This window comes from Pleurodeles waltl, chromosome 12 (genome assembly GCF_031143425.1).
Source record: "Pleurodeles waltl isolate 20211129_DDA chromosome 12, aPleWal1.hap1.20221129, whole genome shotgun sequence".
Lineage (NCBI taxonomy): Eukaryota > Metazoa > Chordata > Amphibia > Caudata > Salamandridae > Pleurodeles > Pleurodeles waltl.
In genome coordinates this window covers 85,723,786-85,739,518 of record NC_090451.1, presented here as the reverse complement: position 1 = coordinate 85,739,518, position 15,733 = coordinate 85,723,786, and the positions used below count along the sequence as shown (strand labels likewise).

Below are 15,733 nucleotides of genomic sequence, written 5' to 3'. Positions count from 1 at the left end.
TGCATGACTAATTGCTTATAAGGTCCCAAAGGTGTGACCTATTGGATATGCCAATGCTTGTTTTAGGAATTGTGCCCTGCAAATAAATGAGGTACTGTGGACTCCCAGAGCAAGTTAGCAGACACAGATAAAGTAATGAGATATTGAAAGAAATAATGAAATGAGGTACTGTGGCCTGCAATAGCAAAGTAGCAGAGATAAATAAGTTAATGAGGTATAAAGGCGTGCACTAGCAAACTAGCAGAAGCAAACAATGGAATGAGGTTCTGGGGACTGTATGAAAAAATTAGCAGACACAAATAAAGACATGCGGTACTGTGCCTGCAATGGAAACTAACATAAACAAATAAAGAAATGGGTACTGTGTAGTTCAAGAGCAAACTAGAAGACACAAATAAATAAATGAGACATTCTGTGGACTGCAAGAGGAAACTAGCAGAGGCAGGTAGATGCCTGAGTGCCAGCTTTTACAGCATGTTATTTATCTGAGAACATTGTTTACTTTGTGCAAATATTAAATTGTTGATGAATTAAGAGTGGGACAACAGAAAACCAATGCGGCGTTGTCCGACTCTGGAGGTCTAGCCATCGAGGGGTGGACCTCCTGGCCCTCGAGAATTCTAAGCTCCAGTTTGTGCCTCAAGCATTATGTGGTGGATCGCCACATTTTCAGAATATTGTACTGAATTGTCTTTACGCTCTGATTCCTGCCTCTGGAAGAAATTCTGACTGCAGCCTTTCCTCATGCATCCATAGCTGCCAGCCTAAGCATTCTTTCCATGACCGGCTCACCAGGCTGTCAGTTGTCACCACACTGGCTGGCCTGAGAAACCACTGTGCAGTGCTTCTGTTCTGACTCTTTTTCACTGCAAGGCCTGACTCTCCACAACATCATATCCCTTTCCTTACACTATCTTCTGCTCCCAAAGTCCCATGTGTGCGTAATGGCTGACTCACTAGGTAGATTACACTCAGGGTAGGCCTGAGTATATTGGGGCACACAGTGATTGTGTGTTGGCCTGTCCTAACTATTTGTTTACTAGATGCAGGAAATAAACCTGGGGTTATGGTGAAGGCATGTTTTATTATGTTAATTTAGACAAAAAAAGCACAAGGTGATAAGTATTGTGCATGGTACACTGAGTGCCTAATTTGTGCTGATGTTGCATGCGGTGGCCACCAGCACTCATATTTTGGGACCGAAATGTATTTTATCATCAGACTTTGACCCAGATCCAGAGGGAGATCTCAGAAAATGAAGTAAAAGGGTGATGAGAAAGAAAGCAAACCAGTGTGAAAGGTAGGTAGCAGGGAAGAAAAAGAATCTTCAAGGGTGAGAAAAAGAGACAGGAAGTGAAGGTGTTAGAAGGAAGAGGTGGAGTCAATACCAGGCAGCATTTGTATTCAGAAATAGCCCTGGGTGTCAAAATAAAAGTGGCAACCCATCAGTGAGCCAGGTAGTTAAAAAAGTGGCCCATGTTTGCAAATTAAAGTAGTTTTGAACTTGTAAAGACATTCTGTGTAAGTGTTAGGGTATGGAAGAAAGCACAGATTGGAGCTTGCTATGGATAATGTATGTTTTATTATCATGCCAATCAACACTGCTGTAAAAACCGACCCAGAAGACCATAAACATGCCCACAAACAGCCAAACAAAAAACGGACCGGTAGTCCGACTATGACGCTGAATCACACCTTGCCCCACAGTCAACAGTTCATGTGGGGGAAACAAAGATATCAGAAACAAAGATACGCTTGGCTATTACTTTACAAGCTGCATAACGATAAACAGTGCTCTGACAATATTTTTGATTTACTCTAGCCCTTTATCTGAAAAAGATATGGTGGCTCATCTAAGCCCTGTAGTATCTCAAGTATGTTTGTGTGAAGTACCCCAATAGGGATCATTACCTATTTAATCGGTCTTTGTAACTTGCAGTCTGCAGGTTTCACAAAGATCTCTGCAACAAAGCATGAAGCCCCAGAAATCTTGTATCTTTGACTTGCGTGTTATATAGAATGCTCTTTAGCAGGCACGTTAACCGGCTAAACTAGTTTACCTATATTGCATTAATTTGTTGATTTATAGGTCTGAAAATTGAAAATAAATGTTCTTGTATAACATACTGGGCGTCACTTCTGCATGTGTTGAATGTACACTAGATCCCTCGCATAAAAATAACATTATAATTTCATACCCTTTTTTGGCCTAGCCTAAAGACATCTTTAGATGTTTCGGCAGCCTCGATATTGTCCAACCCATCATAAAAAATGCAGAAACGTTCCCAAACTTTCTTAGGCTTTTCGTCAGCTGGTGTACTTTGACAGCTGAGTCACCCCTTCGCTTTAATATGTGTGTAAGGTTTTACTTTTTTGCATATGTCTGCACAAAAGGCCGCGGACTGCTACGAGCTTGGATCCGAGTTATTGGCTTTGCCAGTGCTTGTTAGACTTAAATGTACAGACTGAACTCAGGAGTTCAATGACCGGAGGTTGAGAAGGGGCGCGGCTAAAGAGGCGGAGGCTCGGCTTCGGTGGTGTGTTTCTCGCTCGAGCTCCTCATTGGCTGGTCATGTCCCGCATGTAAATAACAGCGTGACTGGGACGGAACTGCAAAGGAAAGATGACGTGTCCGCTTATGTCATATTGGAAAATACCAACATCTACGCGGCCGTCCCTTTCCTATTAGTTGTGTGTGTACTGACAGTTAAACGATTGGTGAGCGACTCAACCGCACAGTGGGCAGGAACCATCTTAGAGCCAGGCAAAAGCCCGGCCTTACATTCGCCTGACTTCAAAAGGGCCTCCTCTAAGGACATAAGTGGAGCGTGCGCATTCGTTCATTTGAGCTTGTGTTACAACTGACAAGGCGTGTGCTGCTGCTCTTACAAAGGCACGCTCCCGAGCCGGCAAAGCGCCTGTGGGAGTGGCGCGAGACTCCAACCTTCAGTCAGTTGCAGAAGCGTGACGGGGAGGGCGCGAGACCCAGCAGATCCGCACAGCCGGTTCAAATCAACCCACGGTGAGAAAACCGCCAGCATTTACCTCACTCTGGTAACCGGGCAATTAATTACTACACAGTCTGACTAGAACGGGCTAACTTGTGTAAGTTTAATAGTAATGTTGTGCGTAGCCTTCTCATCCGGGTGGATTGGCATTGACAATTTTCATACGTGTACTATTATAATCATTCATTCAAATGTATCCTACGTAGTATTGACTTTGGGGGGTGGGCTCGACTTACCTGGGCACATGCAGGTTTTTAACCTGGTGAACTCGCTTATCTGCCATTCCAATCTCCCCAGCTCGTTTTACTCACATAATTCCATTCAACGGTTCGTGTTTTTTCTCTCACAGAAAGTGCACCCATTTTACAAAGGAAGAAGGTGTGTGTGTTTTTTTATATATATATATATATATATATTGAGAGAGAGTTAGCGATATTATTATAAGGGTTTTATGTAACTGTGCCAATGTAAGCAATAGTCTTACAAGTAGAACATTGATGATTTCTTGATACAACTAACAGTAAAAACATGAAATAGTAATAACAATTCTGTCATTAGATTTTATTTCTCACCTTCAGTGTTCAAAGCATTTAAACCACTGTCTCTTAATTTCAAGCAACCTTCCCAGTCACCAAAGTTATGTTTACTCAAGTTACGGTGTTATAGGTGCTCTCATGACATTTGTTAGACGCTGTGTATCGTGTTACTAAGGGGCATGTGCGCCGCTTGCATCAAAGAGTGTCTGTCGAATGGCTTTTAAAGATAGGTGAACAGCTCATTGCTCCTTGAGTGTGCATATATTGGACGATGTATGGGGGATATTGCTGCACTTAAAAAAATATGTATTTTCTTGAATGTGGCAGAGCTGTAGTAGCAGATTAAATTAAATTTGAATAAATGGTTAGGCGCTTTTCTTAGGAAATGTTAAGAGAGGAAATGTAAGAATTCCTGCTGCAGGGTTTCTGACAACACTTTTTATAAAAATCTGAGGTCCAGGAGATCTGAAATGAATCATTCTCATTCCCTGCGGTTAGGATCCACTGGCCGTTGCCTACACTATTCCTTCCATAAATATCACTCATTGCTTGTGGGTGCTTTCTCGGTTAACCATATTACCCTCTGCGGTGAGGGCCACAAATCTTGAGTACAGGATCCTTCACTGGCAAACTCACTGAGCCCCCATTGGCCTTTGCGTAGTGTCCCACGAGCCTTTATCTTTCTGATTTAAAACACGCTTTTCATTGACAAGCAGATGTCGCTCTGATCTACATGGACCTTCAGGTCTGACACTGAACCAAGTTCGTCGACTTCTGAATCATTTTTAGGGTATTCTAAATTAAGGCCCTTCAATTTGGCCATTCAATGTGGAATTTGAAAACAAAATGGTATTCTAAATGATGATCTGATTCGGGATTTATTTGACAACGGACCCCACATGTGTTGACAGTTTCAGGCCGCTAAAGATCAATGTCCTGTCCACCCATCCCACCATTCCATATGTGAGCACACCATCCAGCGTGGTATGTCTCATGAGAATACTTCCTGTTCAGATAACCATTTTAGTGCCTGATTTTTCTTTTCTGGTAATTTTCCCCTTGACACTAACATTCCAACTGACTGTGCCCATGTCAGCTTTTTTTTCCTGTCTGCCACCCTCTCTTCACAGTTTATTGTGATTTTCTCATACATTCTTACACCTAGGAGACTTTTGTTGCGTGGCAAGCAGTGAATATTATAAATCAAACCAATTTAAAATGCTCTTTAGTCTCCGCCTTGCATGACTTATGTTGCTAATCTGTTCAAAGAGCCTCGTCAATATTACGTTTTAAAAGTCTTGAACCTTATAAATTGAAAATTATATCTTCGCATGTTGTTCTACAGCCACATGCAGTATACTCAGAAGGTATAGTGGCAGCCACATTGAGTCTCTCAATACCCTTTCCCTCATACTTTCCATTCTCACTTTGGTTCTTCCTGAGGTTGTGCTGCTTGTCTGTTATATATTTGTCCACCATACTGCCATTCTCTTCCCAAGACTTCCTTCACCCCATGTCACTGCCACCCTCTGCTTGATTTGAACTCTTCCTACACTATTTATTGCTAAATGGTTTTCACCAGCACATATAGCCACAATTGCTATGCTAAAAGAATTAGATTTTACATAAACTGCTATTCGATTATTAACAGCTGGCTTTTCCAAAGTCTCCAGTGGTCTATTTTACTCTCTGAGGTGGTAATTTTACTCAGTATATCAGATGCTCTTGTCTTTCTGGAAATATCTTTGCAGGTATTTCACCACCTTTTGAAACTGTGTGTTCACCTACCATCCGGTTAAAGTTTCCCAAATTGCAACGCATTGCGCCAACACCCCGCCCTTCCCGTTCCCTCCGTCCGTATCGTCACTCGGATGACAGCCCTCCCCCGGGGCCTGGCAGGTGGGTGGAAACGGGTTTACAGCTGCCCGCCCTGCAGGAGGCACGGTGCGTTTCGGCCTTGCCCAGTATTGCACCAGGATAAACATTTACATAAATTCACACAACAGGTTATTGTTCCCCTCTTCCGCCGGCTGCTTTAATGTAATTAATGTGATGGCCTTGTTCTATATGTTGGGTACTAGTTGCACCTATGCAGAGCCATATTTTTAAAATCGTGCATTAACTCTTAGGTGGAACGAAGACTGAAATCTGATCATAATTCGGTTCTTCGGCAGCCGGTCGGTTTATAATGTGCTCCGCTTCCCTTAGCGCTGCTGCAAGGTGCAGCCAGTGTCCTCTAGTAACCTCTCCGTGCACCCGCGCGGGTGGCGCGCGAGGCCGGACGTCACGTGAGGCCAGGATGAGTCACCGTGTTTGGATTGGCTGAGAAGATCTGGTTACATTTCGCATAGGGTGTAGGTGCGGCCCGAGGCTGTCAGTAGTAGGCGTGCTTTACACGTGTCCCGAAATGTGCTTTGCATTTTGCAAATGGCAGCGCCCGGGGCACGCGGTGCTTTTTACTCATTAACATAAATACTTGGCTCATGTGAGTCGTAAACTGATTGTGAGAATAGGTTAATTTTTCAGTGTAATTTTTAATGAATTGATGGATCCAACCAACAAGTGAGACCTGAAATCTAAGGACAGTTGAGTTCATAAAGGAGCAATTACATGGACTGTATAGGAATAATGCAGACACCCAGAAATTCAATATGTTGACTTACAGAGACTGCTTCGAGTCTTGAAATTGTGTAAAAGCATCAAGGCGTCCATTGTCCTCTTGGGCCCCTTAAAGTGCCAGTTTTGCCAGCCTCCAGGCCATTGCTTGTTTAGAGGCACGAGCTGACGTTCAGTGTGAAAGGTCAGAGCAAAACAAGGGTTGATTTGTTTAACATCATTACGCAAAGCCTCATATTGGATAACGTTGTATTGTGAATTATGCTGGCGTGGTCTCATGAAGCCGTTGGGTGTTTAAAATAAAACAACCTCGATGCCTTTCATTTTGATACAAGAATATTTTTTTATCTTGAAATCTAGAAGCAGATATGATGTGGGCATGCTGCAAAAGATTAAATTAAGGTCTGCATTTTACCCTTCTGTCTCATTTTAAAGAGTGTAAAAGTAAACCTTTGGATGCTGCTGTGTTATCTTATTGCTGCTAAATGTTGGCGTCACTCCTGAAGTGGCAGTATCTAGACCTTTGCTGTGACCCTTGTAGGAAGGTAGCCTCTTTCTAGCCTTGTTCCCCCCACTTTTGGCCTCTTTGTGAGTATATGTCGGGGTGTTTTTACTGTCTCACTGGGATCCTGCTAGCCAGGGCCCAGTGCTCATAGTGAAAACCCTATCTTGTCAGTATGTTTGATATGTGTCACTGGCATCCTGCTAGCCAGGACCCCAGTGCTCATAAGTTGGTGGCCTATATGTGTTCCCTGTGTGGTTCCCAACTGTATCACTGAGGCTCTGCTAACCAGAACCTCAGTGGTTATGCTCTCTCTGCTTTTAAAATTGTCACTGCTGGCTAGTGACTAATTTTACCAATTCTTATTTGCACACTGGAACATCCTTATAATTCCCTAGTATATGGTACCCAGGGTATTGAGGTTCCAGGAGGTCCCTGTGGGCTGCCGCATTTCTTTTGCCACCCATAGGGAGCTCAAACAATTCTTACACAGGACTGCCACTGCAGCCTGAAATAACGTCCACGTTATTTCACAGCCATTTTACACTGCACTTAAGTAACTTCTAAGTCACCTATATGTCTAACTTTCACTTAGTGAAGGTTAGGTGCAAAGTTAGTGTGAGGGCACCCTGGCACTAGCCAAGGTGCCCCCACATTGTTCAGGGCAATTTCCCCAGACTTTGTGAGTGCGGGGACACCATTACACGCATGCACTACATATAGGTCAATACCTATATGTATCGTCACCATGGTAACTCCGAACATGGCCATGTAACATGTCTAAGGTCATGGAATTGCCCCCCCCCCAATACCATTTGGGTATTGGGGGGGGGAAATTCCATGCATCCCCGGGGCTCCAGCATAGAGCCCAGGTAGTGCCAAATTAACTTTCCGGGGTTTTCTCTGCAGCTACCGGTGCTGCCAACCCACAGACAGGTTTCTGCCCCCCTGGGCAGCCCAGTCCCAGGAAGGCAGAACAAAGGATTTCCTCTGATAGAGGGTGTTACACCCCCTGCCTTTGGAAATAGGTGTGAAGGGCCTGAGAGGAGTAGCCTCTTCTGGCCTCTGGAAATGCTTTGAAGGGCACAGATGGTGCCCTCCTTGCATAAGCCAGCCTACACCGGTTCAGGGATTTTCCCCCCCCCCCCCCCCAGCCCTGCTCTGGGGCGAAACTGGGCAAAGGAAAGGGGAGTGACCACTCCCCTGAACAGCACCTCCCAGGGGAGGTGCCCAGAGCTCCTCCAGTGTGTCCCAGACCTCTGCCATCTTGGATGCAGAGGTGTGAGGGCACAATGGACACCTCGGAGTGGCCATTGCCAGCAGGTGACGTCAGAGACCCCTCCTGATAGGTGCTTACCTTTCTCTGTAGCCAATCCTCCTCTGAGGGCTATTTAGGGTCTCTCCTGTGGGCATCTCACCAGATAACGAATGCAAGAGCTCGCCAGAGTTCCTCTGCACTTCCCTCTTCGACTTCTGCCAAGGATCGACCGCTGACTGCTCCAGGACGCCTGCAAAACCACAACAAAGTAGCAAGAAGACTACCAGCAACATTGTAGCGCCTCATCCTGCCGGCTTTCTCGACTGTTTCCTGGTGGTGCATGCTCTGAGGGCTGTCTGCCTTCACCATGCACTGGAAGCCAAGAAGAAATCTCCTGTGTCAACGGAATCTTCCCCCTGCCAACGCAGGCACCAAGCTTCTGCATCACCGGTCCTCTGGGTTCCCTCTCATCCTGACGAGCGTGGTCCCTGGAACACAGGAGCTGAGTCCAAGTGTCCCCGACAGTCCAGTGGTCCTTCTGTCCAAATTTGGTGGAGGTAAATCCTTGCCTCCCCACGCCAGACAGTAATCCTGTGTACTGCGTGAACTGCAGCTGCTGGGGCTTATGTGCACTTTTGCAAGACTTCCTTCGTGCACAGCCTAGCCCAGGTCCCCAGCACTCCGTCCTGCATTGCCCAACTCTCTGAGTTGGACTCCGACTTCGTGGGACTCCCTTTTGTTGTTCTGAGTGGACCGTCGTCCTCAGATCTTCTGAATGCCTGTTCAGGTGCTTCTGCGGGTGCTGCCTGCTTCTGCTGCTGAGTGCTCCCTCTGTCTCCTCCTCCAAGGGGTAACCTCCTGGTCCTTCCTGGGCCCTGGCAGCACCCAAAATCTTCAACCGCGACTCTTGCTGCTAGCAAGGCTTGTTTGCGGTCTTTGTGCGTGGAAACAACTCTGCATCCTCCAGCAAGCCGTGGGACATCTTCTGACCAAAAGAGAAGTTCCTGGCACCTTCCGTTGTTGCAGAATCTTCGGCTTCTTCCACCCGGAGGCAGCCCTTTTGCACCTTCATCCGGGGTTTAGTGGGCTCCTGCACCCCCTGGACACTTTTGTGACTCTTGGACCTGGTCCCCCTCCTTTACAGGTCCTCAGGTCCAGGAATCCGTCTTCAGTGCTTTGCAGTCAGTTGTTGTCCTTGCAGAATCCCCTATCCCGACTTTACTGTCTTTCTGGGGTAGTAGGGTAACTTTACTCCTACATTTCAGGGTCTTGGAGTGGGGTATCTTGGACACCCTTAGTGTGTTCTTACACTCCCAGCGACCCTCTACACACTACAATAGGCCTGGGGTCCATTTGTGGTTCGCATTCCACTTTTGGAGTATATGGTTTGTGTTGCCCCTAGGCCTATTTTTCCCTATTGCATTCTGTTGTGTTCTACAATGTTTGCACTACTTTTCTAACTGTTACTTACTTGATTTTTGGTTTGTGTGTATATTTTGTGTGTATTACTCACCTCCCAAGGGAGTATATCCTCTGAGATACTTTTGGCATTTCTGTCACTAAAATAAAGTACCTTTATTTTTAGTAACTCTGAGTATTGTGTTTTCTTATGATATAGTGCTAAGTGGTATAGTAGGAGCTTTGCATGTCTCCTAGTTCAGCCTAAGCTGCTCTGCTATAGCTACCTCTATCAGCCTAAGCTGCTAGAACACCTCTAATCTACTAATCAGGGATAACTGGACCTGGCACAAGGTGTAAGTACCACAAGGTACCCACTTTAAGCCAGGCCAGCCTCCTACAACCCTCACCTACTTCTGAAGGGATAACTTGCTTGTACAATTGCAGACAAGGCTTCTGTTCAGGATACAATCTCTGTGTACATGAGTGGCTCTTGAAGAGTAATTCGCAAGAGCATGCAGTGAGTTCATGACATAGAGGTGGTGCAGCGTACACAGTTTTAAAAATCATTAGTTGAACCAGACCGGTGTCCTTGTGTCAGGAACAGTTTCAGCTGAAACTGACCTGCGTATATAGTTCTGTCATTGCGTAAACCTACGAAGCTGCACTGACATTCTCTGTGCATATGGAGTGCTTGTATGTGCTGTGAGTGTGTAATGCAGTGTGGTAATAGGACTATCTGTGTGGTATGAGTCCCATTACTGGGACCAGTTGGAGTCATTTGGATGCCTTTGGTTAGCAAGCCACTAGATGGAGAATGGGGACAGCTTTCCTAAACGGTAGAAATGTACTGTCTGCATTCCTTTGGGTAATGGAGACAGGTCGCCCCTTAGAAATTCAATTATATCCTTGTTAGTAAAGGGGCTGCTAATTAGTTATTTCTCAGATCTATATTTGGTAGTGAAGGTAGGGACTGCAGTTTCTCTTACTCAAGGGCAGGGCGTTTCTAGTAAGTGCCTATCCTTTAGTCTATTCATGATTACTTTTTAAGGATAGCTGAGGATATTCTGGTACAGAGATCTCACACTTCATTGTGCACCAATTTCTTTCTTGGAGCCAGGACCATTGGTACTTGCTGTGAGAGTCATCATGTTGCACAAAGGCTGTGTCCGATGAATATCCAGACAATGTATTTTGAAGGTGAACCAATCCAAACTGGTTGAGAAACCTTAAGGGATGGTTCCATACCCCCCTGTCTGGAAAATATTTATAAAAGTGGGATCCAAACTACAGCACTATGTTCCGTTTACAAGTCCTTCATGAAGAAGGAAGCTCCTATTCTGCAGGTATACCTGTACTATCAACAGTAAAAAAAAAATATATATATACCAGCCACAAACTCTTATTCTAAAAGGAAGGCACATAGGAACATACAATCAGATCTGTACTCATAGGCGAGTGTGCAGAAAAGTATTATTAAAATTTCCCCAGACTTAACTTTGTTTGATTAGGACTGTTGGTAGTGTTTTCCTCTTTCTCCCTTTCTTTGAGTAGGAGATAGTTGCTCAAAGTCTCTGACACATATTTGTTTCTAAGCTATATTGTGGAAGTATGGCTTCAAACCTGCTTGAAGGATAAAACGTTTAGCATGCAAAAATAGCAATATCGCAGCAAAGGAATACAGAGCTGCTCCCAAGCAGTTGAGTATCAAATTCCAGCTCCTCCCCAAACTTCCCCAACATTTACGCATATTTTAACATAGACAATCGAAGTAAGATACAGGCCGAAACTTTAGATGGTGGTCTTAGTATCTGCATGGCATGTTTTTTGCAGTTTTAAAATACATTGAAAACTAGACCCACAACTATAGGAGTGCCTTATATGAGCACCAGTTACATTGCACAAGATCAGATTCATTTTATAGGCACGAGGAGATTAAGTTATTTGCCCAGAATCACTGGATTTTGAGCTGACACCAAGACTTGAACCTTGTTATCCACTTCTAAAGTCAGAGTGCAAGGAGACCTTGAAAAGGGGGCCTCCAGACGATACGCTAGCGTGAATAGAGATGAAAGTAAGGCAGTGTACTACAGAAATGAGAAGGCACAAGCATCTTGGTTCAACATAGGCAAAAGAAATGACTGCATGTTAAGCATTATGGCTTTCAGTAATTATGCTACATGTCAACAAACATCACATACATTTATACCATGTTTAAATACAGTGGTCAAACCAGATCTGCCTTTTCACTTGAGGTTTCATCAGTCTCAGCAAAAGGGACTGGGTTTTGAATTGCAAAGCTTCCTATATAAACCTACTGTGTCCAAAAAAAACTACCCCACCCAGTCTTAAAAACGACCCCATCTTAAAACCTACCCTGCCCTAAAAACTACCGCAACTCCGCCCTAAACCTTACCCTGTCCTAAAATCTAACCCCGCCCTGAACCCCAAAAGCTACTCTGCCCAGTCCTAAACCCTACCCCACCCTAAACTGCAAACCTACATTGTCCTAAATAATACCCCCGCGCCCTGAAACCTAAAACCTACACCAACCCCCCCAACCTAACAGCTATCCTGCCCTGGACTAAAACCTGCCCTTCCTTAAAAACGACCCCCACCCTAAATCCTAAAATCTATCTTGCCCTGTCCTAAAAACTACCCCTTCCTGTCCTAAAAACTACCCCAACTCCTGCCCTGAAACCTAAAACCTACCCTGCCCTTTCCTAAAAAATTATCCTGACCCTACCCTAAACCCTAGAATCTTCTCTGCTGTGTCCTACAACCTACCCCATCCTAAAAACGACCCCACCCTGTCCTAAATACTACTCCAATCCCCACCCTAAAACCTAGCTTGCCCTGTCCTAAAAACGACGACATCCTGCCGTGAACACTACAACCTTCCCCACCCTGTTCTAAAACTCGCTGCGCCTTCCTGTTCTGTCCAGTTTGCTCTGTCTTCCATTACCACGCAAATGCGTGGTCCAGGCATGCGTGCTAAATGCATGCGTAGTAATCGCATATGCGTGGTAATGGTAGTTGCATTGACCGCGTTGTTAGGGATGTTTCCCGTTTCACTGTTAGTTGCTGACTACTTGTTTATTGGGAACTGATGAAATGGCACCTGATAGTTTTCACGCACTAACAACCTGCAGCTACTCATTCACTTTCTGATTCTTTTTTTTTTTTTTTTTCACTCGGACGTCTCTTTTTGGTCTAAAAGATAAGGGAAACAAAAAATAGTTATATTCATCCAGCTGCATACACAGTTTCCTATTGCAGATAGCTATCCATCGAAGAGAACTAAAAAAGAACACGGCCATTTACAGAGACATTTATCTCACTCCTAGGGGGGTGGGGGTTGGGTGGGGTGGAAGTCTGGACTGAACTTTCCAGCACCAGTAACATGGCCAGGCACCTTTGAGCATTAACCCACATCTTACTTGTCTGTCACTCTTCACAGTTAGGTCAAAGATAATTTATTAAAGATGGATCGTCAGACTCCAAATATAAGCAGGTGCAGTTGGTAAAGGATGAGAATCTAATGATCGTTTGTGTGGCGCGCAAACAGACCTCCACTGGTCACATTCACCAGCTCTTAAGGGAGGCGTACATAAGCATTCATGGCAGTTCTACAGTCTGAAGACAACTTTGGAGTTTCGTGCTCAAGCGCCTCCTTGACCTAACCCTAAATGGAGAATACAATGGCCCAGTGTTGAAAATATGTAAAGAGGCTATTAAAAAGAACAAACAAAAGGAGAGTCTTGGTTATATCCAGATATCCTGCCCTAGTAATCAGGATGGACGACCCAATCAAACATTACGGTTGTTTTCTTTTCAGTTTCATGGTTGCCTAGCCAAATAAAGGAGGAATATTGGCCTTTGTACTGTGCACAGAGACCGATTGCATCCACGCGCTTTAGCTATGCCATTGCTCTCGTTGCTGATAAAAAAAACTCTTGTGCTGGAGTACTCAGTCCCTTTAGCACCAAAGTAACTAAAGGAGAGCTTTAATCATGCCACCCTCCCCAATGAAAAATGTTGCCAACTAGTTATTTTTTCCTTTTTAAGTGAGTTCCTGGAGGTTCTGAAGTGTGCTATTGTGCTTTGTGAGGAGTATCTTGTGGTTCTTTTATGCTTCCCAAATCTCCGGATTACCTTGCTTCTACACTGGAAATTTGTTCTCAGATGGGAAATCTTTGCCTTCCTTCTGGTGGCCCACATACATATTTTTTTCTTTAGTAGTTGCAGATGTACACAAACGTTTTGTGATTTTCTGTTCTGAGGGCCCCATGAAGGATATCCTTCCTAACAAAGAGCACTAAGCGTCTCCTTTAGATGCCACTTTCTTCTTGTTATTCTTTATTCACACCTTTACAAATAATCTAAATTGAATAGCTTTGATGCTGTTTTGAGAGGTGGCAGGGGGCATCAACACTTTCAGCATCAGAGCACTTTGAATTAGATTGTAATCAAAACTCTTCATGGCTGGTTTTTACCAATGTTAAGTTGGCCATCTTTTGTCCGAGCAAAGAAGTAACAATCTCGGCACTGTTGTAGTGTTTCTCATACTGTGAAATACTGCCGTTATTGATGCCATCCACCTTTGGTGATTCCTTCCACAAAACACAACACCGAGCAAGGCTTTCTGACTCTCGTTGCCATTTTTTTCTTGTTATTGATACCATCTGCCTTCTGTAATTCTCTGCACAAAGCATTCTGACTCTTGTTGACATGAAATTGTCTAGAGTTGGTCTTTGGCTCTGTCACTGATGTGACTTCATAGCACTGTTGGCTTGTCTGATGGGTAGAAAAACTGAAGCAGAAAAGTGTGTGGGTTGAGCTTCACCTATATGGGAAGTGTTTGGTGTCATGCCGGGAGGCCAAGAAGCTCAGATCTGTAGTGGTGACTTTGATTCTGTGGAAGATGAGGCCACGCCAGAATGTGTTGTGCTAGACAAGGGATTGCACCACGGTACCCTTGTAAGAACCTGTGATAATGAATGGCTAGACTTCATTGTTGAGGGTGGGAGAAAATGAGCAGAGGTAGAGACTTGTATTAGACCTATAATATTGCAGGGTCCAAAGTCAGGGAAGAGCAGGGAGAAAGGGACACATTTTCAGTACTCCGGGCCTTTACTTCATCATTACGGTCAAAATGACGCTAAGGTGTTCTCTTGCATATATTACATTCTACAATTGCTACCTTGCGTGAACCCAAAGGGCTGAAATGCTGATATTTACACAAGGTTTGACCCTTGGGTTGCTCATATTAGCTCTATGTAAAGAGTTCCCAAAAAGTGCGTTTCTGTTCCAGTGTTTGACTTGATTGCACAGAACGTCTTGCAATATAGATGTCCCAATACACACGATACCAGTCTGTGTGCTATTGCCATAAACTGTCTAGGGCAGATAAAGGCCAGTGTGTTCATTTTGTGTTGCAATACCCGTATGGGAGCTCATGATGCAATAGTAGTTGTAATACCAGCACGTTGCTAATGCGGTTGAAGTTTGTGACTAGTCACCAGTTTCCATATATCCACTAGTGTTGGACAAAGAAATGTGCCAAATGCAATTTATTATTGTATACCACTAATATCACCCCCCCCCCCCCCCCCCCCCCCCCAGACCCAGATTGTTTTCTGTAGCATGGACATTCATACTAGCGAAGAGGAATAATGTAAACAATTTCCAGGTAGTAGAAAAAACAGGAATAATATGTGATTGGAATAGAAGGTTTATAAGACAGTCCTGCCACATCCCATCGGAACATGGGTTTCATTTGGATGTGGACGGACAGCAAAGAGAAGCCAGAGGTCTTTATTGTTGATAGGGTTCAGACCTCTGGCTGGACTCACAACTGGATGCTGCCCCTAAACTGGCGGTTTCAACCAAAAGCCTGCGCTTGACGTGTGATTCCCAGTTTATGCTGTAGAAGCAGGTTCTACTGTTCAACGTATAGTTATTGACTAGGAATAAGTACTATCCCTGATGCACAAGGCTCTTTATGGTGATGCGTTTCATTCACCATAAAGTGCATCCTGAAATACTGGCAAAAGAGAACATTTTCCTCTCCGGGGGAAACTTACCGAAGGTCGCCAGAGCGCAGAAGAGCAAAGCAGGCACCCGTACCGCCCTCGTGGTTGTTGAACTCTGTCCCTTTGCAGCCCCCCTCCTAGTCTGTCTGGTGAGGTTTAGGCAGGGATTACAGCGTGATCTTTTCTGCAATGGGTGGCCTTCAGTAGCAGCTTTCTTTCTGTGATCCTTGAGATCCCTGGTGACAGTGCGCACTAAAAATGCCCCATAACATAACAAAGAAGCAGGCTGCAAATTCCCTCTGGCTGCTTCCTTTGGATTTAGATTTAGGGATTCTTGAGCTGATGAACATCCAGTGATAAATGTACCACAGCTTATTAGT

General features: G+C 44.6%; 1 protein-coding gene across 4 annotated transcripts in view; it reads left to right on the top strand.

Annotated features, from left to right (window-relative positions):
• The first annotated feature begins 2,872 nt into the window (after positions 1-2,872).
• ACSBG2 (acyl-CoA synthetase bubblegum family member 2) overlaps positions 2,873-15,733 on the top strand; it is a 69,958-nt gene continuing 57,097 nt past the window's right edge. The window contains exon 1 of one of the 4 annotated variants that reach the window (XM_069215691.1): positions 2,873-3,022. The gene's annotated coding sequence lies outside the window, so the exon portion shown is untranslated. Of the gene's footprint in view, positions 3,106-15,733 lie in introns of all 4 variants that reach the window. The other 3 variants (XM_069215695.1, XM_069215694.1, XM_069215692.1) reach the window with 3 other exon arrangements.